Consider the following 24739-nt stretch of genomic DNA (forward strand, 5'->3'; position numbering starts at 1 on the left):
TATTGTAGAATAGTGACTTTATAGGTGAAATCAGCATGATTCTTATCGGTGGATTTTACTATGTTATGTTTTTCTTTGAGTTGTTTTAGGTTGTTTAAACGGTGCGATTGTTTGTATTGATCATTGTCTTTTGGCTTTGTTTTGATTTGAGTAGGTCTAATTTCATTTTTTAAAAGAGTTGAGTTGATTTCCTAAATATTTAAATTTGATGGGTTTCTTTAATTGAGAATATCATGATTATAGTTGTATTAAGCCTGGTTCGTGTACGTTTAATTGTTTATGTCAAATATTTCCTTTGAATTATTTTTGACCGTTGACAGGGTATTGTTTGTATTTATCCAAGTTAATTGGTTTGTTTGAGGAGATCTGGGCTTTCTATTTAAACGAGAAGATTGTTTTCCTACTTTATCTAAGTATGTTGGATTCGTTGAATTACTACATGATGTTTGGAGTTCTAATAAGGATTTATAGTGGGTCTAGATTTGGTCAATCATTGGATTTGGTTAGAATCATTTATGTGGGTTTTAATTCAATGGTTTGATTTGTTTTAGGTTGTTTAAATGGTGGGTTTGTTTGGATTGATGCTTGTTTCTTGGCTTTGTTTTGATTTGAAAATAACTGGTTTCATTTTCTAAAGCAGTTGAGTTGATTTCCTAATTTCTCTAAATATAATTTGTTTTTTTAATTTAGAATATCGTGATTAGAGTTGTATTTAGCCCAGCTCCTTTACGTTAACTTGTTTATGTCAAATCTTTCATTGAATTCTTTGAGACCATTGACAAGGTATTCTATTGATTGATCCAAGTTCATTGGTTTGTTTGAATATGTCTGTGTATTGTTTTCCCACTTTATCTTTGTAAGTTGGATTCGTTGAATTTACTCCAAAGAGTTTAGAGTTTCTAAAAAGGATTGTTAGTGGGTATAGATTATGTCGATCATTGGATGGTTGGGGAGGGATTGGTCAATTTTGGAAAATGTTTAATTGGTTCTACCTGTTTTGGCTAGAATCAGATTTGTGGGTTTTGATTGAATGGTTTCATTAACCTTAGGTATAGTCGATGTTTACCAGATGAGTTTATCTATGTCGAGTTGGTTATATTTGTATCTGGATCGGTTAGTTTGAAAGTGAGTCATCAAAAATTGACTGTTTCTACTTTCAACTTTGTGGTCTTTAATTTGGCTTTTTCTTGATACGTAACATTTGTTTGGATTATCTTGGGTTGTTTTAAGTTTATTTCAGCTACGCTTTGCTTAGTTGATCTTTTTTATTTATTGCCTCGATAATTTACAATGGATTTGTTAAATAAAGTGGATATTTTCTTACCAGGCTTCTGTTGTAATCGTGACTGGTTGGATTTATTTTATCTAGATATGATGGGTTTGTTTATGGTAGAATAGTGACTTTAGAGTTGAAATCAGCTTGATTCTTATCGGTTGATTTTACTATGTTAGGTTTTTCTTTGAGTTGTTTTAGGTTGTTTAAACGGTGCGATTGTTTGTATTGATCATTGTCTCTTGGCTTTGTTTTGATTTGAATAGGACTAATTTCATTTTTTAAAAGAGTTGAGTTGATTTCCTAAATATTTAAATTTGATGGGTTTCTTTAATTTAGAATATCATGATTACAGTTGTATTAAGCCTGGTTCGTGTACGTTTAATTGTTTATGTCAAATATTTCCTTTGAATTATTTTTGACGTTGACAAGGTATTGTTTGTATTGATCCAAGTTAATTGGTTTGTTTGAGTAGGTCAGGTCTTTCTATTTAAACGAGATGATTGTTTTCCTACTTTGTCTAAGTATGTTGGATTCGTTGAATTACTACATGGTGTTTGGAATTCTAATAAGGATTTATAGTGGGTCTAGATTTTGTCAATCATTTGATGCTTGGTGAGGGTTTGGTCAGATTTGGAAAATGTTTAATTGGTTCTACCTGATTTGGCTAGAATCATTTATGTGGGTTTTAATTCAATGGTTTGATTTGTTTTAGGTTTTTTAAACGGTGGGATTGTTTGGATTGATGCTTGTTTCTTGGCATTGTTTTGATTTGAAAAGAACTGGTTTCAATTTTTAAAGCTGTTGAGTTGATTTCCTAAATTCTCTAAATAAAATTGGTTTTTCTTATTTAGAATATTATGATTAGAGTTGTATTAAGCCCAGATCCTGTACGTTTACTTGTTTATGTCAAATATTTCCTTCGATTCTTTGAGACCGTTGACAAGGTAATCTATTGATTGATCCAAGTTCATTGGTTTGTTTGAATATGTCTGGGTTTCCTATTTAAACAAGAGTATTGTTTTCCAGCTTTATCTATGAAAGTTGGATTCGTTGAATTTACTCCAAAGAGTTTAGAGTTTCTAAAAAGGATTGTTAGTGGGTATAGATTATGTCGATCATTGGATGGTTGGGGAGGGATTGGTCAATTTTGGAAAATGTTTAATTGGTTCTACCTGTTTTGGCTCGAATCAGATTTGTGGGTTTTGATTGAATGGTTTCATTAACCTTAGGTATAATCGATGTTTACCAGATGAGTTTATCTATGTCGAGTTGGTTATATTTGTATCTGGATCGGTTAGTTCGAAAGTGAGTCCTCAAAAATTGACTATTTCTACTTTCAACTTTGTGGTCTTTAATTTGGCTTTTTCATGATACGTTACATTTGTTTGGATTATCTTGGGCTGTTTTAAGTTTATTTCAGCTACGCTTTGCTTAGTTGATCTTTTTTATTTATTGCCTCGATAATTTACAATGGATTTGTTAAATAATGTGGATATCTTCTTACCAGGCTTCTGTTGTAAGTGTGACTGGTTGGATTTATTTTATCTATATATGATGGGTTTGTTTATTGTAGAATAGTGACTTTATAGGTGAAATCAGCATGATTCTTATCGGTGGATTTTACTATGTTAGGTTTTTCTTTGAGTTGTTTTAGGTTGTTTAAACGGTGCGATTGTTTGTATTGATCATTGTTTTTTGGCTTTGTTTTGATTTGAGTAGGTCTAATTTCATTTTTTAAAAGATTTGAGTTGATTTCCTAAATATTTAAATTTGATGGGTTTTTTTAATTTAGAATATCATGATTACAGTTGTATTAAGCCTGGTTCGTGTACGTTTAATTGTTTATGTCAAATATTTCCTTTGAATTATTTTTGACCGTTGACAGGGTATTGTTTGTATTGATCCAAGTTAATTGGTTTGTTTCAATAGATTTGGGCTTTCTATTTAAACGAGATGATTGTTTTCCTACTTTATCTAAGTATGTTGGATTCGTTGAATTACTACATTGTGTTTGGAGTTCTAATAAGGATTTATAGTGGGTCTAGATTTGGTCAATCATTGGATGGTTGGTGAGGGTATGGTCAGATTTGGAAAATGTTTAATTGGTTCTACCTGATTTGGCTAGAATCATTTATGTGGGTTTAAATTCAATGGTTTTGCTTTGTTTTATGTTGTTTAAACGGTGGGATTGTTTGGATGGATGCTTGTTCCTTGGCTTTGTTTGGATTTAAAAAGAACTGGTTTCATTTTTTAAAGCAGTTGAGTTGATTTCCTAATTTCTCTAAATATAATTGGTTTTTTTAATTTAGAATATTGTGATTGGAGTTGTATTAAGCCCAGCTACTGTACGATAACTTGTTTATGTCAAATCTTTCATTCGAATTCTTTGAGACCGTGGACAAGGTATTCTATTGATTGATCCAAGTTCATTGGTTTGTTTGAATATGTTTGTGTTTGCTATTTAAACGAGAGTATTGTTTTCCCGCTTTATCTATGTAAGTTGGATTCGTTGAATTTACTCCAAAGAGTTTAACGTTTCTAGAAAGGATTGTTAGTGGGTAAAGATTATGTCGATCATTGGATGGTTGGGGAGGGATTGGTCAATTTTGGAAAGTGTTTAATTGGTTCTACCTGTTTTGGCTAGAATCAGATTTGTGGGTTTTGATTGAATGGTTTCATTAACCTTAGGTATAGTCGATGTTTACCAGATGAGTTTATCTATGTCGTGTTGGTTTTATTTGTATCTGGATCGGTTAGTTTGAAAGTGAGTCCTCAAAAATTGACTGTTTCTAATTTCAACTATGTGGTTTTTAATTTGGCTTTTTCTTGATACGTTACATTTGTTTGGATTATCTTGGGTTGTTTTAAGTTTATTTCTGCTACGCTTTGCTTAGTTGATCTTTTTTATTTATTGCCTCGATAATTTACAATGGATTTGTTAAATAATGTGGATATCTTCTTACTAGGCTTCTGTTGTAAGTGTGACTGGTTCGATTTATTTTATCTAGATATGAATGGTTTGTTTATTGTAGAATAGTGACTTGAGAGTTGAAATCAGCATGATTCTTATCGGTGGATTTTACTATGTTAGGTTTTTTTTTACTTGTTTTAGGTTTTTTAAACGGTGCGATTGTTTGTATTGATCCTTGTTTCTTGGCTTTGTTTTGATTTGAGAAGGACTAATTTCATTTTTAGAGTTGTGTTGATTTCCTAAATATTTAAATTTGTTGGGTTTCTTTAATTTAGAATATCATGATTACAGTTGTATTAAGCCTGGTTCGTGTACGTTTAATTGTTTATGTCAAATATTTCCTTTGAATTATTTTTGACCGTTAACAAGGTATTGTTTGTATTGATCCAAGTTAATTGGTTTGTTTGAGTAGGTCAGGTCTTTCTATTTAAACGAGATGATTGTTTTCCTACTTTATCTAAGTATGTTGGATTCGTTGAATTACTGCATGGTGTATGGAGTTCTAATAAGGATTTATAGTGGGTCTAGATTTGGTCAATCATTGGATGCTTGGTGAGGGTTTGGTCAGATTTGGAAAATGTTTAATTGGTTCTACCTGATTTGGCTAGAATCATTTATGTGGGTTTTAATTCAATGGTTTGATTTGTTTTAGGTTTTTTAAACGGTGGGATTGTTTGGATTGATGCTTGTTTCTTGGCATTGTTTTGATTTGAAAAGAACTGGTTTCATTTTTTAAAACTGTTGATTTGATTTCATAAATTCTCTAAATAAAATTAGTTTTTCTTATTTAGAATATTGTGATTAGAGTTGTATTAAGCCCAGATCCTGTACGTTTACTTGTTTATGTCAAATATTTCCTTTGATTCTTTGAGACCGTTGACAAGGTATTCTATTGATTGATCCAAATTCATTGGTTTGTTTGAATATGTCTGGGTTTCCTATTTAAACAAGAGTATTATTTTACCGCTTTATCAATGAAAGTTGGATTCGTTGAATTTACTCCAAAGAGTTTATAGTTTCTAAAAAGGAATGTTAGTGGGTATAGATTATGTCGATCAATGGATGGTTGGGGAGGGATTGGTCAATTTTCGAAAATGTTTAATTGGTTCTACCTGTTTTGGATAGAATCAGATTTGTGGGTTTTGATTGAATGGTTTCATTAACCTTAGGTATAGTCGATGTTTACCAGATGAGTTTATCTATGTCGAGTTGGTTTTAATTGTATCTGGATCGGTTAGTTTGAAAGTGAGTCCTCAAAAATTGACTGTTTCTACTTTCAACTTTGTGGTCTTTAATTTGGCTTTTTCTTGATACGTTACATTTGTTTGGATTATCTTGGGTTGTTTTAAGTTTATTTCAGCTACGCTTTGCTTAGTTGATGTTTTTTATTTAATGCCTCGATAATTTACAATGGATTTGTTAAATATTGTGGATAACTTCTTACCAGGTTTCTGTTGTAAGTGTGAGTGGTTGGATTTATCTTATCTAGATATGATGGGTTTGTTTATGGTAGAATAGTGACTTTAGAGTTGAAATCAGCATGATTTTTATCGGTTCATTTTAGTATGTTAGGTTTTTCTTTGAGTTGTTTTAGGTTGTTTAAACGGTGCGATTGTTTGTATTGATCCTTGTTTCTTGGCTTTGTTTTGATTTTAATAGGACTATTTTCATTTTTTAAAAGAGTTGAGTTGATTTCCTAAATATTTAAATTTGATGGGTTTTTTTAATTTAGAATATCATGATTACAGTTGTATTAAGCCTGGTTCGTGTACGTTTAATTGTTTATGTCAAATATTTCCTTTGAATTATTTTTGACCGTTGACAGGGTATTGTTTGTATTGATCCAAGTTAATTGGTTTGTTTCAATAGATTTGGGCTTTCTATTTAAACGAGATGATTGTTTTCCTACTTTATCTAAGTATGTTGGATTCGTTGAATTACTACATTGTGTTTGGAGTTCAAATAAGGATTTATAGTGGGTCTAATTTTGGTCAATCATTGGATGGTTGGTGAGGGTATGGTCAGATTTGGAAAATGTTTAATTGGTTCTACCTGATTTGGCTAGAATACTTTATGTGGGTTTTAATTCAATGGTTTTGCTTTGTTTTATGTTGTTTAAACGGTGGTATTGTTTGGATTGATGCTTGTTCCTTGGCTTTGTTTGGATTTGAAAAGAACTGGTTTCATTTTTTAAAGCAGTTGAGTTGATTTCCTAATTTCTCTAAATATAATTGGTTTTTTTAATTTAGAATATTGTGATTGGAGTTGTATTAAGCCCAGCTCCTGTACGATAACTTGTTTATGTCAAATCTTTCCTTCGAATTCTTTGAGACCGTGGACAAGGTATTCTATTGATTGATCCAAGTTCATTGGTTTGTTTGAATATGTTTGTGTTTGCTATTTAAATGAGAGTATTGTTTTCCCGCTTTATCTATGTAAGTTGGATTCGTTGAATTTACTCCAAAGAGTTTAAAGTTTCTAGAAAGGATTGTTAGTGGGTAAAGATTATGTCGATCATTGGATGGTTGGGGAGGGATTGGTCAATTTTGGAAAGTGTTTAATTGGTTCTACCTGTTTTCGCTAGAATCAGATTTGTGGGTTTTGATTGAATGGTTTCATTAACCTTAGGTATAGTCGATGTTTACCAGATGAGTTTATCTATGTCGTGTTGGTTTTATTTGTATCCGGATCGGTTAGTTTGAAAGTGAGTCCTCAAAAATTGACTGTTTCTACTTTCAACTTTGTGGTCTTTAATTTGGCTTTTACTTGATACGTTACATTTGTTCGGATTATCTTGGGTTGTTTTAAGTTTATTTCTGCTACGCTTTGCTTAGTTGATCTTTTTTATTTATTGCCTCGATAATTTACAATGGATTTGTTAAATAATGTGGATATCTTCTTACCTGGCTTCTGTTGTAAGTGTGACTGGTTGGATTTATTTTATCTAGATATGATCGGTTTGTTTATGATAGAATAGTGACTTTAGAGTTGAAATCAGCTTGATTCTTATCGGTTGATTTTACTATGTTAGGTTTTTCTTTGAGTTGTTTTAGGTTGTTTAAACGGTGCGATTGTTTGTATTGATCATTGTCTCTAGGCTTTGTTTTGATTTGAGTAGGACTAATTTCATTTTTTAAAAGAGTTGAGTTGATTTCCTAAATATTTAAATTTGATGGGTTTCTTTAATTTAGAATATCATGATTACAGTTGTATTAAGCCTGGTTCGTGTACGTTTAATTGTTTATGTCAAATATTTCCTTTGAATTATTTTTGACCGTTGACAAAGTATTGTTTGTATTGATTCAAGTTAATTGGTTTGTTTGAATTGGTCTGGGCTTTCTATTTAAAAGAGATGATTGTTTTCCGACTTTATCTAAGTATGTTGGATTCGTTGAATTACTACATGGGGTTTGGAGTTTAATAAGGATTTATAGTGGGTCTAGATTTGGTCAATCATTGGATGGTTGGTGAGGGTATGGTCAGATTTGGAAAATGTTTAATTGGTTCTACCTGATTTGGCTAGAATCATTTATGTGGGTTTTAATTCAATGGTTTTGCTTTGTTTTATGTTGTTTAAACGGTGGGATTGTTTGGATTGATGCTTGTTTCTTGGCTTTGTTTGGATTTGAAAAAAACTGGTTTCATTTTTTAAAGCAGTTGAGTTGATTTCCTAATTTCTCTAAATATAATTGGTTTTTTTAATTTAGAATATTGTGATTGGAGTTGTATTAAGCCCAGCTCCTGTACGATAACTTGTTTATGTCAAATCTTTCCTTCGAATTCTTTGAGACCGTTGACAAAGTATTCTATTGATTGATCCAAGTTCATTGGTTTGTTTAAATATGTTTGTGTTTGCTATTTAAACGAGAGTATTGTTTTCCCGCTTTATCTATGTAAGTTGGATTCGTTGAATGTACTCCAAAGAGTTTAAAGTTTCTAGAAAGGATTGTTAGTGGGTATAGATTATGTCGATCATTGGATGGTTGGGGAGGGATTGGTCAATTTTGGAAAGTGTTTAATTGGTTCTACCTGTTTTGGCTAGAATCTGATTTGTGGGTTTTGATTGAATGGTTTCATTAACCTTAGGTATAGTCGATGTTTACCAGATGAGTTTATCTATGTCGAGTTGGTTTTATTTGTATCTGGATCGGTTAGTTTGAAAGTGAGTCCTCAAAAATTGACTGTTTCTACTTTCAACTTTGTGGTCTTTAATTTGGCTTTTTCTTGATACATTACATTTGTTTGGATTATCTTGGGTTGTTTTATGTTTATTTCAGCTACGCTTTGCTTAGTTGATCTTTTTTAATTATTGCCTCGATAATTTACAATGGATTTGTTAAATAATGTGGATATCTTCTTACCAGGCTTCTGTTGTAAGTGTGACTGGTTGGATTTATTTTATCTAGATATGATGGGTTTGTTTATGGTAGAATAGTGACTTTAGAGTTGAAATCAGCTTGATTCTTATCGGTTGATTTTACTATGTTTGGTTTTTCTTTGAGTTGTTTTAGTTTGTTTAAACGGTGCGATTGTTTGTATTGATCATTGTCTCTTGGCTTTGTTTTGATTTAAGTAGGACTAATTTCATTTTTTAAAAGAGTTGAGTTGATTTCCTAAATATTTAAATTTGATGGGTTTCTTTAATTTAGAATATCATGATTACAGTTGTATTAAGCCTGGTTCGTGTACGTTTAATTGTTTATGTCAAATATTTCCTTTCAATTATTTTTGAGCGTTGACAAGGTATTGTTTGTATTGATTCAAGTTAATTGGTTTGTTTGAATTGGTCTGGGCTTTCTATTTAAAAGAGATGATTTTTTCCTACTTTATCTAAGTATGTTGGATTCGTTGAATTACTACATGGGGTTTGGAGTTCTAATAAGGATTTATAGTGGGTCTAGATTTGGTCTATCATTGGATGGTTGGTGAGGGTATGGTCAGATTTGGAAAATGTTTAATTGGTTCTACCTGATTTGGCTAGAATCATTTATGTGGGTTTTAATTCAATGGTTTTGCTTTGTTTTATGTTGTTTAAACGGTGGAATTGTTTGGATTGATGCTTGTTTCTTGGCTTTGTTTGGATTTGAAAGAAACTAGTTTCATTTTTTAAAGCAGTTGAGTTGATTTCCTAATTTCTCTAAATATAATTGGTTTTTTTAATTTAGAATATTGTGATTGGAGTTGTATTAAGCCCAGCTCCTGTACGATAACTTGTTTATGTCAAATCTTTCCTTCGAATTCTTTTAGACCGTTGACAAGGTTTTCTATTGATTGATCCAAGTTCATTGGTTTGTTTGAGTATGTCTGGGTTTCCTATTTAAACAAGAGTATTGTTTTCCCGCTTTATCTATGAAAGTTGGATTCGTTGAATTTACTCCAAAGAGTTTAGAGTTTCTAAAAAGGATTGTTAGTGGGTATAGATTATGTCGATCATTGGATGGTTGGGGAGGGATTGGTCAATTTTGGAAAATGTTTAATTGGTTCTACCTGTTTTGGCTAGAATCAGATTTGTGGGTTTTGATTGAATGGTTTCATTAACCTTAGGTATAGTCGATGTTGACCAGATGAGTTTATCTATGTCGAGTTGGTTATATTTGTATCTGGATCGGTTAGTTTGAAAGTGAGTCCTCAAAAATTGACTATTTCTACTTTCAACTTTGTGGTCTTTAATTTGGCTTTTTCTTGATACGTTACATTTGTTTGGATTATCTTGGGTTGTTTTAAGTTTATTTCAGCTACGCTTTGCTTAGTTGATCTTTTTTATTTATTGCCTCGATAATTTACAATGGATTTGTTAAATAATGTGGATATCTTCTTACCAGGCTTCTGTTGTAAGTGTGACTGGTTGGATTTATTTTATCTAGATATGATCGGTTTGTTTATGGTAGAATAGTGACTTTAGAGTTGAAATCAGCTAGATTCTTATCGGTTGATTTTACTATGTTAGGTTTTTCTTTGAGTTGTTTTATGTTGTTTAAATGGTGCGATTGTTTGTATTGATCATTGTCTCTTGGCTTTGTTTTGATTTGAGTAGGACTAATTTCCTTTTTTAAAAGAGTTGAGTTGATTTCCTAAATATTTAAATTTGATGGGTTTCTTTAATTTAGAATATCATGATTACAGTTGTATTAAGCCTGGTTCGTGTACGTTTAATTGTTTATGTCAAATATTTCCTTTGAATTATTTTTGACCGTTGACAAGGTATTGTTTGTATTGATTCAAGTTAATTGGTTTGTTTGAATTGGTCTGGGCTTTATATTTAAAAGAGATGATTGTTTTCCTACTTTATCTAAGTATGTTGGATTCGTTGAATTACTACATGGGGTTTGGAGTTCTAATAAGGATTTATAGTGGGTCTAGATTTGGTCAATCATTGGATGGTTGGTGAGGGTATGGTCTGATTTGGAAAATGTTTAATTGGTTCTACCTGATTTGGCTAGAATCATTTATGTGGGTTTTAATTCAATGGTTTTGCTTTGTTTTATGTTGTTTAAACGGTGGGAGTGTTTGGATTGATGCTTGTTTCTTGGCTTTGTTTGGATTTGAAAAAAACTGGTTTCATTTTTTAAAATAGTTGAGTTGATTTCCTAATTTCTCTAAATATAATTGTTTTTTTTAATTTAGAATATTGTGATTGGAGTTGTATTAATCCCAGCTCCTGTACGATAACTTGTTTATGTCAAATCTTTCCTTCGAATTCTTTGAGACCGTAGACAAGGTATTCTATTGATTGATCCAAGTTCATTGGTTTGTTTGAATATGTTTGTGTTTGCTATTTAAACGAGAGTATTGTTTTCCCGCTTTATCTATGTAAGTTGGATTCGTTGAATGTACTCCAAAGAGTTTAAAGTTTCTAGAAAGGATTGTTAGTGGGTATAGATTATGTCGATCATTGGATGGTTGGGGAGGGATTGGTCAATTTTGGAAAGTGTTTAATTGGTTCTACCAGTTTTGGCTAGAATCTGATTTGTGGGTTTTGATTGAATGGTTTCATTAACCTTAGGTATAGTCGATGTTTACCAGATGAGTTTATCTATGTCGAGTTGGTTTTATTTGTATCTGGATCGGTTAGTTTGAAAGTGAGTCCTCAAAAATTGACTGTTTCTACTTTCAACTTTGTGGTTTTTAATTTGGCTTTTTCTTGATACGTTACATTTGTTTGGATTATCTTGGGTTGTTTTAAGTTTATTTCTGCTACGCTTTGCTTAGTTGATCTTTTTTAATTATTGCCTCGATAATTTACAATGGATTTGTTAAATAATGTGGATATCTTCTTACTAGGCTTCTGTTGTAAGTGTGACTAGTTGGATTTATTTTATCTAGATATGATGGGTTTGTTTATGGTAGAATAGTGACTTTAGATTTGAAATCAGCTTGATTCTTATCGGTTGATTTTACTATGTTAGGTTTTTCTTTGAGTTGTTTTAGGTTGTTTAAACGGTGCGATTGTTTGTATTGATCATTGTCTCTTGGCTTTGTTTTGATTTGAGTAGGACTAATTTCATTTTTTAAAAGAGTTGAGTTGATTTCCTAAATATTTAAATTTGATGGGTTTCTTTAATTTAGAATATCATGATTACAGTTGTATTAAGCCTGGTTCGTGTACGTTTAATTGTTTATGTCAAATATTTCCTTTGAATTATTTTTGACCGTTGACAAGGTATTGTTTGTATTGATTCAAGTTAATTGGTTTGTTTGAATTGGTCTGGGCTTTCTTTTTAAAAGAGATGATTTTTTCCTACTTTATCTAAGTATGTTGGATTCGTTGAATTACTACATGGGGTTTGGAGTTCTAATAAGGATTTATAGTGGGTCTAGATTTGGTCAATCATTGGATGGTTGGTGAGGGTATGGTCAGATTTGGAAAATGTTTAATAGGTTCTACCTGATTTGGCTAGAATCATTTATGTGTGTTTTAATTCAATGGTTTTGCATTGTTTTATGTTGTTTAAACGGTGGAAATGTTTGGACTGATGCTTGTTTCTTGGCTTTGTTTGGATTTGAAAGAAACTGGTTTCATTTTTTAAAGCAGTTGAGTTGATTTCCTAATTTCTCTAAATATAATTGGTTTTTTTAATTTCGAATATTGTGATTGGAGTTGTATTAAGCCCAGCTCCTGTACGATAACTTGTTTATGTCAAATCTTTCCTTAGAATTCTTTGAGACCATTGACAAGGTATTCTATTGATTGATCCAAGTTCATTGGTTTGTTTGAATATGTTTGTGTTTGTTATTTAAACGAGAGTATTGTTTTCCCGCTTTATCTTTGTAAGTTGGATTCGTTGAATTTACTCCAAAGAGTTTAAAGTTTCTAGAAAGGATTGTTAGTGGGTATAGATTATGTCGATCATTGGATGGTTGGGGAGGGATTGGTCAATTTTGGAAAGTGTTTAATTGGTTCTACCTATTTTGGCTAGAATCTAATTTGTGGGTTTTGATTGAATGGTTTCATTAACCTTAGGTATAGTCGATGTTAACAGATGAGTTTATCTATGTCGAGTTGGTTTTAATTGTATCTGGATCGGTTAGTTTGAAAGTGAGTCCTCCAAAATTGACTGTTTCTACTTTCAAGTTGTGGTCTTTAATTTGGCTTTTTCTTGATACGTTACATTTGTTTGGATTATCTTGGGTTGTTTTAAGTTTATTTCAGCTACGCTTTGCGTAGTTGATCTTTTTTATTTATTGCTTCGATAATTTACAATGGATTTGATAAATAATGTGGATAACTTCTTACCAGGCTTCTGTTGTAAGTATGACTGGTTGGATTTATCTTATCTAGATATGATGGGTTTGTTTATTGTTGAATAGTGACTTTAGAGTTGAAATCAGCATGATTCTTATCAGTTGATTTTATTATGTTAGGTTTTTCTTTGAGTTGTTTTGGGTTGTTTAAACGGTGCGATTGTTTGTATTGATCATTGTTTCTTGGCTTTGTTTTGATTTGAGTAGGACTAATTTCATTTTTTAAATGAGTTGAGTTGATTTCCTAAATAATTAAATTTGATGGGTTTCTTTAATTTAGAATATCATGATTACAGTTGTATTAAGCCTGGTTCGTGTACGTTTAATTGTTTATGTCAAATATTTCGTTTGAATTATTTTTGACCGTTGACAAGGTATTGTTTGTATTGATTCAAGTTAATTGGTTTGTTTGAATTGGTCTGGGCTTTCTATTTAAAAGAGATGATTGATTTCCTACTTTATCTAAGTATGTTGGATTCGTTGAATTACTACATGGGGTTTGGATTATGTCGATCATTGGATGGTTGGGGAGGGATTGGTCAATTTTGGAAAATGTTTAATTGGTTCTACCTGTTTTGCCTAGAATCAGATTTGTGGGTTTTGATTGAATGGTTTCATTAACCTTAGGTATAGTCGATGTTTACCAGATGAGTTTATCAATGTCGAGTTGGTTATATTTGTATCTGGATCGGTTAGTTTGAAAGTGAATCCTAAAAAATTGACTTTTTCTACTATCAACTTTGTTGTCTTTAATTTGGATTTTTCTTGATAGGTTACATTTGTTTGGATTATCTTGGGTTATTTAATGTTTATTTCAGCTACGATTTGCATAGTTGATCTTTTTTATTTAATGCCTCGATAATTTACAATGGATTTGTTAAATAATGTGGATAACTCTTACCAGGCTTCTGTTATAAGTGTGAGTGGTTGGATTTATCTTATCCAGATATGATGGGTTTGTTTATGGTAGAATAGTGACTTTAGAGTTGAAATCAGCATGATTCTTAACGGTTGATTTTACTATGTTAGGTTTTTTTCTACTTGTTTTAGGTTTTTTAAACGGTGCGATTGTTTGTATTGATCCTTGTTTCTTGGCTTTGTTTTGATTTGAGTAGGACTAATTTCATTTTTTAAAAGAGTTGTGTTGATTTCCTAAATATTTAAATTTGTTGGTTTTCTTTAATTTAGAATATCATGATTACAGTTGTATTAAGACTGGTTCGTGTACGTTTAATTGTTTATGTCAAATATTTCCTTTGAATTATTTTTGACGTTGACAAGGTATTGTTTGTATTGATCCAAGTTAATTGGTTTGTTTGAGTAGGTCAGGTCTTTCTATTTAAACGAGATGATTGTTTTCCTATTTTATCTAAGTATGTTGGATTCGTTGAATTACTACATGGTGTTTGGAGTTCTAATAAGGATTTATAGTGGGTCTAAATTTTGTCAATCATTTGATGCTTGGTGAGGGTTTGGTCAGATTTGGAAAATGTTTAATTGGTTCTACCTGATTTGGCTAGAATCATTTATGTGGGTTTTAATTCAATGGTTTGATTTGTTTTATGTTTTTTAAATGGTGGGATTGTTTGGATTGATGCTTGTTTCTTGGCATTGTTTTGATTTGAAAAGAACTGGTTTCATTTTTTAAAGCTGTTGAGTTGATTTCCTAAATTCTCTAAATAAAATTGGTTTTTCTTATTTAGAATATTGTGATTAGAGTTGTATTAAGCCCAGATCCTGTACGTTTACTTGTTTATGTCAAATATTTCCTTCGATTCTTTGAGACCGTTGACAAGGTATTCTATTTATTGATCCAAGTTCATTGGTTTGTTTGAATATGTCTGGGTTTCCTATTTAAACAAGAGTATTGTTTTCCCGCTTTATCTATGAAAGTTGGATTCGTTGAATTTACTCCAAAGAGTTTAGAGTTTCTAAAAAGGATTGTTAGTGGGTATAGATTATGTCGATCATTGGATGGTTGGGGACGGATTGGACAATTTTGGAAAATGTTTAATTGGTTCTACCTGTTTTGGCTAGAATCAGATTTGTGGGTTTTGATTGAATGGTTTCATTAACCTTAGGTATAGTCGATGTTGACCAGATGAGTTTATCTATGTCGAGTTGGTTATATTTGTATCTGGATCGGTTAGTTCGAAAGTGAGTCCTCAAAAATTCACTATTTCTACTTTCAACTTTGTGGTCTTTAATTTGGCTTTTTCATGATACGTTACATTTGTTTGGAATATCTTGGGTTGTTTTAAGTTTATTTCAGCTACGCTTTGCTTAGTTGATCTTTTTTATTTATTGCCTCGATAATTTACAATGGATTTGTTAAATAATGTGGATATCTTCTTACCAGGCTTCTGTTGTAAGTGTGACTGGTTGGATTTATTTTATCTAGATATGATGGGTTTGTTTATTGTAGAATAGTGACTTTATAGGTGAAATCAGCATGATTCTTATCGGTGGATTTTACTATGTTAGGTTTTTCTTTGAGTTGTTTTAGGTTGTTTAAACGGTGCGATTGTTTGTATTGATCATTGTCTCTTGGCTTTGTTTTGATTTGAGTAGGTCTAATTTCATTTTTTTAAATAGTTGAATTGATTTCCTAAATATTTAAATTTGATGGGTTTTTTTAATATAGAATATCATGATTACAGTTGTATTAAGCCTGGTTCATGTACGTTTAATTGTTTATGTCAAATATTTCCTTTGAATTATTTTTGACCGTTGACAAGGTATTGTTTGTATTGATCCAAGTTAATTGGTTTGTTTGAGTAGATCTGGGCTTTCTATTTAAACGATATGATTGTTTTCCTACTTTATCTATGTATGTTGGATTCGTTGAATTACTACATGGTGTTTGGAGTTCTAATAAGGATTTATAGTGGGTCTAGATTTGGTCAATCCTTGGATGGTTGGTGAGGTTTTGGTCAGATTTGGAAAATGTTTAATTGGTTCTACCTGATTTGGCTAGAATCATTTATGTGGGTTTTAATTCAATGGTTTGATTTGTTTTAGGTTGTTTAAACGGTGGGATTGTTTGGATTGATGCTTGTTTCATGGCATTGTTTTGATTTGAAAAGAACTGGTTTCATTTTTTAAAGCAGTTGAGTTGATTTCCTAATTTCTCTAGATAAAATTGGTTTTTTTAATTTAGAATATTGTGATTAGAGTTGTATTAAGCTCAGATCCTGTACGTTTACTTGTTTATGTCAAATATTTCCTTCGATTCTTTGAGACCATTGACAAGGTATTCTATTGATTGATCCAAGTTCATTGGTTTATTTGAATATGTCTGGGTTTCCTATTTAAACAAGAGTATTATTTTACCGCTTTATCAATGAAAGTTGGATTCGTTGAATTTACTCCAAAGAGTTTAGACTTTTTAAAAAGGAATGTTAGTGGGTATAGATTATGTCGATCAATGGATGGTTGGGGAGGGATTGGTCAATTTTCGAAAATGTTTAATTGGTTCTACCTGTTTTGGATTGAATCAGATTTGTGGGTTTTGATTGAATGGTTTCATTAACCTTAGGTATAGTCGATATTTACCAGATGAGTTTATCCATGTCGAGTTGGTTATATTTGTATCTGGATCGGTTAGTTTGGAAGTGAGTCCTCAAAAATTGACTGTTTCTACTTTCAACTTTGTTGTCTTTAATTTGGCTTTTTCTTGATAGGTTACATTTGTTTGGATTATCTTGGGTTGTTTTAAGTTTATTTCAGCTACGCTTTGCATAGTTGATCTTTTTTATTTAATGCCTCGATAATTTACAATGGATTTGTTAAATAATGTGGATAACTTCTTACCAGGTTTCTGTTGTAAATGTGAGTGGTTGGATTTATCTTATCTATATATGATGGGTTTGTTTATGGTAGAATAGTGACTTTAGAGTTGAAATCAGCATGATTTTTATCGGTTCATTTTAGTATGTTAGGTTTTTCTTTGAGTTGTTTTAGGTTGTTTAAAAGGTGCGATTGTTTGTATTGATCCTTGTTTCTTGGCTTTGTTTTGATTTGAATAGGACTATTTTCATTTTTTAAAAGAGTTGAGTTGATTTCCTAAATATTTAAATTTGATGGGTTTGTTTAATTTATAATATCATGATTACAGTTGTATAAAGCCTGATTCGTGTACGTTTAATTGTTTATGTCAAATATTTCCTTTGAATTATTTTTGACCGTTGACAAGGTATTATTTCTATTGATCCAAGTTAATTGTTTTCTTTGAATAGGTCAGGGCTTTCTATTTTAACGAGATGATTGTTTTCCTACTTTATCTAAGTATGTTGGATTCGTTGAATTACTACATGGGGTTTGGAGTTTTAATAAGGATTTATAGTGGGTCTAGATTTGGTCAATCATTGGATGGTTGGTGAGGGTATGGTCAGATTTGGAAAATGTTTAATTGGTTCTACCTGATTTGGCTAGAATCATTTATGTGGGTTTTAATTCAATGGTTTTGCTTTGTTTTATGTTGTTTAAACGGTGGGATTGTTTGGATTGATAATTGTTTCTTGGCTTTGTTTGGATTTGAAAAGAACTGGTTTCATTTTTTAAAGCAGTTGAGTTGATTTCCTAATTTCTCTAAATATAATTGGTTTTTTTAATTTAGAATATTGTGATTGGAGTTGTATTAAGCCCAGCTCCTGTACGATAACTTGTTTATGTCAAATCTTTCCTTCAAATTCTTTGAGACCGTTGACAAGGTATTCTATTGATTGATCCAAGTTCATTAGTTTGTTTGAATATGTTTGTGTTTGCTATTTAAACGAGAGTATTGTTTTCCCGCTTTATCTATGTAAGTTGGATTCGTTGAATGTACTCCAAAGAGTTTAAAGTTTCTCGAAAGGATTGTTAGTGGGTATAGATTATGCCGATCATTGGATGGTTGGGGAGGGGTTGGTCAATTTTGGAAAGTGTTTAATTGGTTCTACCTGTTTTGGCTAGAATCAGATTTGTGGGTTTTGATTGAATGGTTTCATTAACCTTAGGTATAGTCGATGTTTACCAGATGAGTTTATCTATGTCGAATTGGTTATATTTGTATATGGATCGGTTAGTTCGAAAGTGAGTCCTCAAAAATTGACTGTTTCTACTTTCAACTTTGTGGTCTTTAATTTGGCTTTTTCTTGATACGTTACATTTGTTTGGATTATCTTGGGTTGTTTTAAGTTTATTTCAGCTACGCTTTGCTTAGTTGATCTTTTTTATTAATTGCCTCGATAATTTACAATGGATTTGTTAAATAATGTGGATATCTTCTTACCAGGCTTCTGTTGTAAGTGTGACTGGTTGGATTTATTTTATCTAGATATGATGGGTTTGTTTATTGTAGAATAGTGACTTTATAGGTGAAATCAGCATGATTCTTATCGGTGGATTTTACTATGTTAGGTTTTTCTTTGAGTTGTTTTAGGTTGTTTAAACGGTGCGATTGTTTGTATTGATCATTGTCTCTTGGCTTTGTTTTGATTTGAGTAGGTCTAATTTCATTTTTTTAAATAGTTGAATTGATTTCCTAAATATTTAAATTTGATGGGTTTTTTTAATATAGAATATCATGATTACAGTTGTATTAAGCCTGGTTCATGTACGTTTAATTGTTTATGTCAAATATTTCCTTTGAATTATTTTTGACCGTTGACAGGGTATTGTTTGTATTGATCCAAGTTAATTGGTTTGTTTCAATAGATCTGGGCTTTCTATTTAAACGAGATGATTGTTTTCCTACTTTATCTAAGTATGTTGGATTCGTTGAATTACTACATTGTGTTTGGAGTTCTAATAAGGATTTATAGTGGGTCTAGATTTGGTCAATCATTGGATGGTTGGTGAGGGTATGGTCAGATTTGGATAATGTTTAATTGGTTCTACCTGATTTGGCTAGAATCATTTATGTGGGTTTTAATTCAATGGTTTTGCTTTGTTTTATGTTGTTTAAACGGTGGGATTGTTTGGATGGATGCTTGTTCCTTGGCTTTGTTTGGATTTGAAAAGAACTGGTTTCATTTTTTAAAGCAGTTGAGTTGATTTCCTAATTTCTCTAAATATAATTGGTTTTTTTAATTTAGAATATTGTGATTGGAGTTGTATTAAGCCCAGCTACTGTACGATAACTTGTTTAGGTCAAATCTTTCCTTCGAATTCTTTGAGACCGTGGACAAGGTATTCTATTGATTGATCCAAGTTCATTGGTTTGTTTGAATATGTTTGTGTTTGCTATTTAAACGAGAGTATTGTTTTCCCGCTTTATCTATGTAAGTTGGATTCGTTGAATTTACTCCAAAGAGTTTAAAGTTTCTAGAAAGGATTGTTAGTGGGTATAGATTATGTCGATCATTGGATGGTTGGGGAGGGATTGGTCAATTTTGGAAAGTGTTTAATTGGTTCTACCTGTTTTGGCTAGAATCAGATTTGTGGGTTTTGATTGAATGGTTTCATTAACCTTAGGTATAGTCGATGTTTACCAGATGAGTTTATCTATGTCAAGTTGGTTATATTTGTATCTGGATCGGTTAGTTTGAAAGTGAGTCCTCAAAAATTGACTGTTTCTACTTTCAACTTTGTGGTCTTTAATTTGGCTTTTTCTTGATACGTTACATTTGTTTGGATTATCTTGGGTTGTTTTAAGTTTATTTCTGCTACGCTTTGCTTAGTTGATCTTTTTTATTTATTGCCTCGATAATTTACAATGGATTTGTTAAATAATGTGGATAACTTCTTACCAGGCTTCTGTTGTAAGTGTGACTGGTTCGATTTATTTTATCTAGATATGATGGGTTTGTTTATTGTAAAATAGTGACTTTATAGGTGAAATCAGCATGATTCTTATCGGTGGATTTTACTATGTTAGGTTTTTCTTTGAGTTGTTTTAGGTTGTTTAAACGGTGCGATTGTTTGTATTGATCATTGTCTCTTGGCTTTGTTTTGATTTGAGTAGGTCTAATTTCATTTTTTTAAATAGTTGAATTGATTTCCTAAATATTTAAATTTGATGGGTTTTTTTAATATAGAATATCATGATTACAGTTGTATTAAGCCTGGTTCATGTACGTTTAATTGTTTATGTCAAATATTTCCTTTGAATTATTTTTGACCGTTGACAAGGTATTGTTTGTATTGATCCAAGTTAATTGGTTTGTTTGAGTAGATCTGGGCTTTCTATTTAAACGATATGATTGTTTTCCTACTTTATCTATGTATGTTGGATTCGTTGAATTACTACATGGTGTTTGGAGTTCTAATAAGGATTTATAGTGGGTCTAGATTTGGTCAATCCTTGGATGGTTGGTGAGGTTTTGGTCAGATTTGGAAAATGTTTAATTGGTTCTACCTGATTTGGCTAGAATCATTTATGTGGGTTTTAATTCAATGGTTTGATTTGTTTTAGGTTGTTTAAACGGTGGGATTGTTTGGATTGATGCTTGTTTCATGGCATTGTTTTGATTTGAAAAGAACTGGTTTCATTTTTTAAAGCAGTTGAGTTGATTTCCTAATTTCTCTAGATAAAATTGGTTTTTTTAATTTAGAATATTGTGATTAGAGTTGTATTAAGCTCAGATCCTGTACGTTTACTTGTTTATGTCAAATATTTCCTTCGATTCTTTGAGACCGTTGACAAGGTATTCTATTGATTGATCCAAGTTCATTGGTTTATTTGAATATGTCTGGGTTTCCTATTTAAACAAGAGTATTATTTTACCGCTTTATCAATGAAAGTTGGATTCGTTGAATTTACTCCAAAGAGTTTAGACTTTCTAAAAAGGAATGTTAGTGGGTATAGATTATGTCGATCAATGGATGGTTGGGGAGGGATTGGTCAATTTTCGAAAATGTTTAATTGGTTCTACCTGTTTTGGATAGAATCAGATTTGTGGGTTTTGATTGAATGGTTTCATTAACCTTAGGTATAGTCGATATTTACCAGATGAGTTTATCCATGTCGAGTTGGTTATATTTGTATCTGGATCGGTTAGTTTGGAAGTGAGTCCTCAAAAATTGACTGTTTCTACTTTCAACTTTGTTGTCTTTAATTTGGCTTTTTCTTGATAGGTTACATTTGTTTGGATTATCTTGGGTTGTTTTAAGTTTATTTCAGCTACGCTTTGCATAGTTGATCTTTTTTATTTAATGCCTCGATAATTTACAATGGATTTGTTAAATAATGTGGATAACTTCTTACCAGGTTTCTGTTGTAAATGTGAGTGGTTGGATTTATCTTATCTATATATGATGGGTTTGTTTATGGTAGAATAGTGACTTTAGAGTTGAAATCAGCATGATTCTTATCGGTTCATTTTAGTATGTTAGGTTTTTCTTTGAGTTGTTTTAGGTTGTTTAAAAGGTGCGATTGTTTGTATTGATCCTTGTCTCTTGGCTTTGTTTTGATTTGAATAGGACTATTTTCATTTTTTAAAAGAGTTGAGTTGATTTCCTAAATATTTAAATTTGATGGGTTTGTTTAATTTATAATATCATGATTACAGTTGTATAAAGCATGGTTCGTGTACGTTTAATTGTTTATGTCAAATATTTCCTTTGAATTATTTTTGACCGTTGACAAGGTATTATTTCTATTGATCCAAGTTAATTGTTTTGTTTGAATAGGTCAGGGCTTTCTATTTTAACGAGATGATTGTTTTCCTACTTTATCTAAGTATGTTGGATTCGTTGAATTACTACATGGGGTTTGGAGTTCTAATAAGGATTTATAGTGGGTCTAGATTTGGTCAATCATTGGATGGTTGGTGAGGGTATGGTCAGATTTGGAAAATGTTTAATTGGTTCTACCTGATTTGGCTAGAATCATTTATGTGGGTTTTAATTCAATGGTTTTGCTTTGTTTTATGTTGTTTAAACGGTGGGATTGTTTGGATTGATAATTGTTTCTTGGCTTTGTTTGGATTTGAAAAGAACTGGTTTCATTTTTTAAAGCAGTTGAGTTGATTTCCTAATTTCTCTAAATATAATTGGTTTTTTTAATTTAGAATATTGTGATTGGAGTTGTATTAAGCCCAGCTCCTGTACGATAACTTGTTTATGTCAAATCTTTCCTTCAAATTCTTTGAGACCGTTGACAAGGTATTCTATTGATTGATCCAAGTTCATTGGTTTGTTTGAATATGTTTGTGTTTGCTGTTTAAACGAGAGTATTGTTTTCCCGCTTTATCTATGTAAGTTGGATTCGTTGAATGTACTCCAAAGAGTTTAAAGTTTCTCGAAAGGATTGTTAGTGGGTATAGATTATGCCGATCATTGGATGGTTGGGGAGGGGTTGGTCAATTTTGGAAAGTGTTTAATTGGTTCTACCTGTTTTGGCTAGAATCAGATTTGTGGGTTTTGATTGAATGGTTTCATTAACCTTAGGTATAGTCGATGTTTACCAGATGAGTTTATCTATGTCGAATTGGTTATATTTGTATCTGGATCGGTTAGTTCGAAAGTGAGTCCTCAAAAATTGACTGTTTCTACTTTCAACTTTGTGGTCTTTAATTTGGCTTTTTCATGATACGTTACATTTGTTTGGATTATCTTGGGTTGTTTTAAGTTTATTTCAGCTACGCTTTGCTTAGTTGATCTTTTTTATTAATTGCCTCGATAATTTACAATGGATTTGTTAAATAATGTGGATATCTTCTTACCAGGCTTCTGTTGTAAGTGTGACTGGTTGGATTTATCTTATCTAGATATGATGGGTTTGTTTATTGTAGAATAGTGACTTTATAGGTGAAATCAGCATGATTCTTATCGGTGGATTTTACTATGTTAGGTTTTTCTTTGAGTTGTTTTAGGTTGTTTAAACGGTGCGATTGTTTGTATTGATCATTGTCTCTTGGCTTTGTTTTGATTTGAGTAGGTCTAATTTCATTTTTTAAAAGAGTTGAATTGATTTCCTAAATATTTAAATTTGATGGTTTTTTTTAATATAGAATATCATGATTACAGTTGTATTAAGCCTGGTTCATGTACGTTTAATTGTTTATGTCAAATATTTCCTTTGAATTATTTTTGACCGTTGACAGGGTATTGTTTGTATTGATCCAAGTTAATTGGTTTGTTTCAATAGATCTGGGCTTTCTATTTAAACGAGATGATTGTTTTCCTACTTTATCTAAGTATGTTGGATTCGTTGAATTACTACATTGTGTTTGGAGTTCTAATAAGGATTTATAGTGGGTCTAGATTTGGTCAATCATTGGATGGTTGGTGAGGGTATGGTCAGATTTGGATAATGTTTAATTGGTTCTACCTGATTTGGCTAGAATCATTTATGTGGGTTTTAATTCAATGGTTTTGCTTTGTTTTACGTTGTTTAAACGGTGGGATTGTTTGGATGGATGCTTGTTCCTTGGCTTTGTTTGGATTTGAAAAGAACTGGTTTCATTTTTTAAAGCAGTTGAGTTGATTTCCTAATTTCTCTAAATATAATTGGTTTTTTTAATTTAGAATATTGTGATTGGAGTTGTATTAAGCCCAGCTACTGTACGATAACTTGTTTAGGTCAAATCTTTCCTTCGAATTCTTTGAGACCGTGGACAAGGTATTCTATTGATTGATCCAAGTTCATTGGTTTGTTTGAATATGTTTGTGTTTGCTATTTAAACGAGAGTATTGTTTTCCCGCTTTATCTATGTAAGTTGGATTCGTTGAATTTACTCCAAAGAGTTTAAAGTTTCTAGAAAGGATTGTTAGTGGGTAAAGATTATGTCGATCATTGGATGGTTGGGGAGGGATTGGTCAATTTTGGAAAGTGTTTAATTGGTTCTACCTGTTTTGGCTAGAATCAGATTTGTGGGTTTTGATTGAATGGTTTCATTAACCTTAGGTATAGTCGATGTTTACCAGATGAGTTTATCTATGTCGAGTTGGTTATATTTGTATCTGGATCGGTTAGTTTGAAAGTGAGTCCTCAAAAATTGACTGTTTCTACTTTCAACTTTGTGGTCTTTAATTTGGCTTTTTCTTGATACGTTACATTTGTTTGGATTATCTTGGGTTGTTTTAAGTTTATTTCTGCTACGCTTTGCTTAGTTGATCTTTTTTATTTATTGCCTCGATAATTTACAATGGATTTGTTAAATAATGTGGATAACTTCTTACCAGGCTTCTGTTGTAAGTGTGACTGGTTCGATTTATTTTATCTAGATATGATGGGTTTGTTTATTGTAAAATAGTGACTTTATAGGTGAAATCAGCATGATTCTTATCGGTGGATTTTACTATGTTAGGTTTTTCTTTGAGTTGTTTTAGGTTGTTTAAACGGTGCGATTGTTTGTATTGATCATTGTCTCTTGGCTTTGTTTTGATTTGAGTAGGTCTAATTTCATTTTTTTAAATAGTTGAATTGATTTCCTAAATATTTAAATTTGATGGGTTTTTTTAATATAGAATATCATGATTACAGTTGTATTAAGCCTGGTTCTTGTACGTTTAATTGTTTATGTCAAATATTTCCTTTGAATTATTTTTGACCGTTGACAAGGTATTGTTTGTATTGATCCAAGTTAATTGGTTTGTTTGAGTAGATCTGGGCTTTCTATTTAAACGATATGATTGTTTTCCTACTTTATCTATGTATGTTGGATTCGTTGAATTACTACATGGTGTTTGGAGTTCTAATAAGGATTTATAGTGGGTCTAGATTTGGTCAATCCTTGGATGGTTGGTGAGGTTTTGGTCAGATTTGGAAAATGTTTAATTGGTTCTACCTGATTTGGCTAGAATCATTTATGTGGGTTTTAATT

Source organism: Nelumbo lutea, chromosome 7 (assembly GCF_056320005.1).
Source record: "Nelumbo lutea isolate HS-2025 chromosome 7, American lotus-T2T, whole genome shotgun sequence".
Lineage (NCBI taxonomy): Eukaryota > Viridiplantae > Streptophyta > Magnoliopsida > Proteales > Nelumbonaceae > Nelumbo > Nelumbo lutea.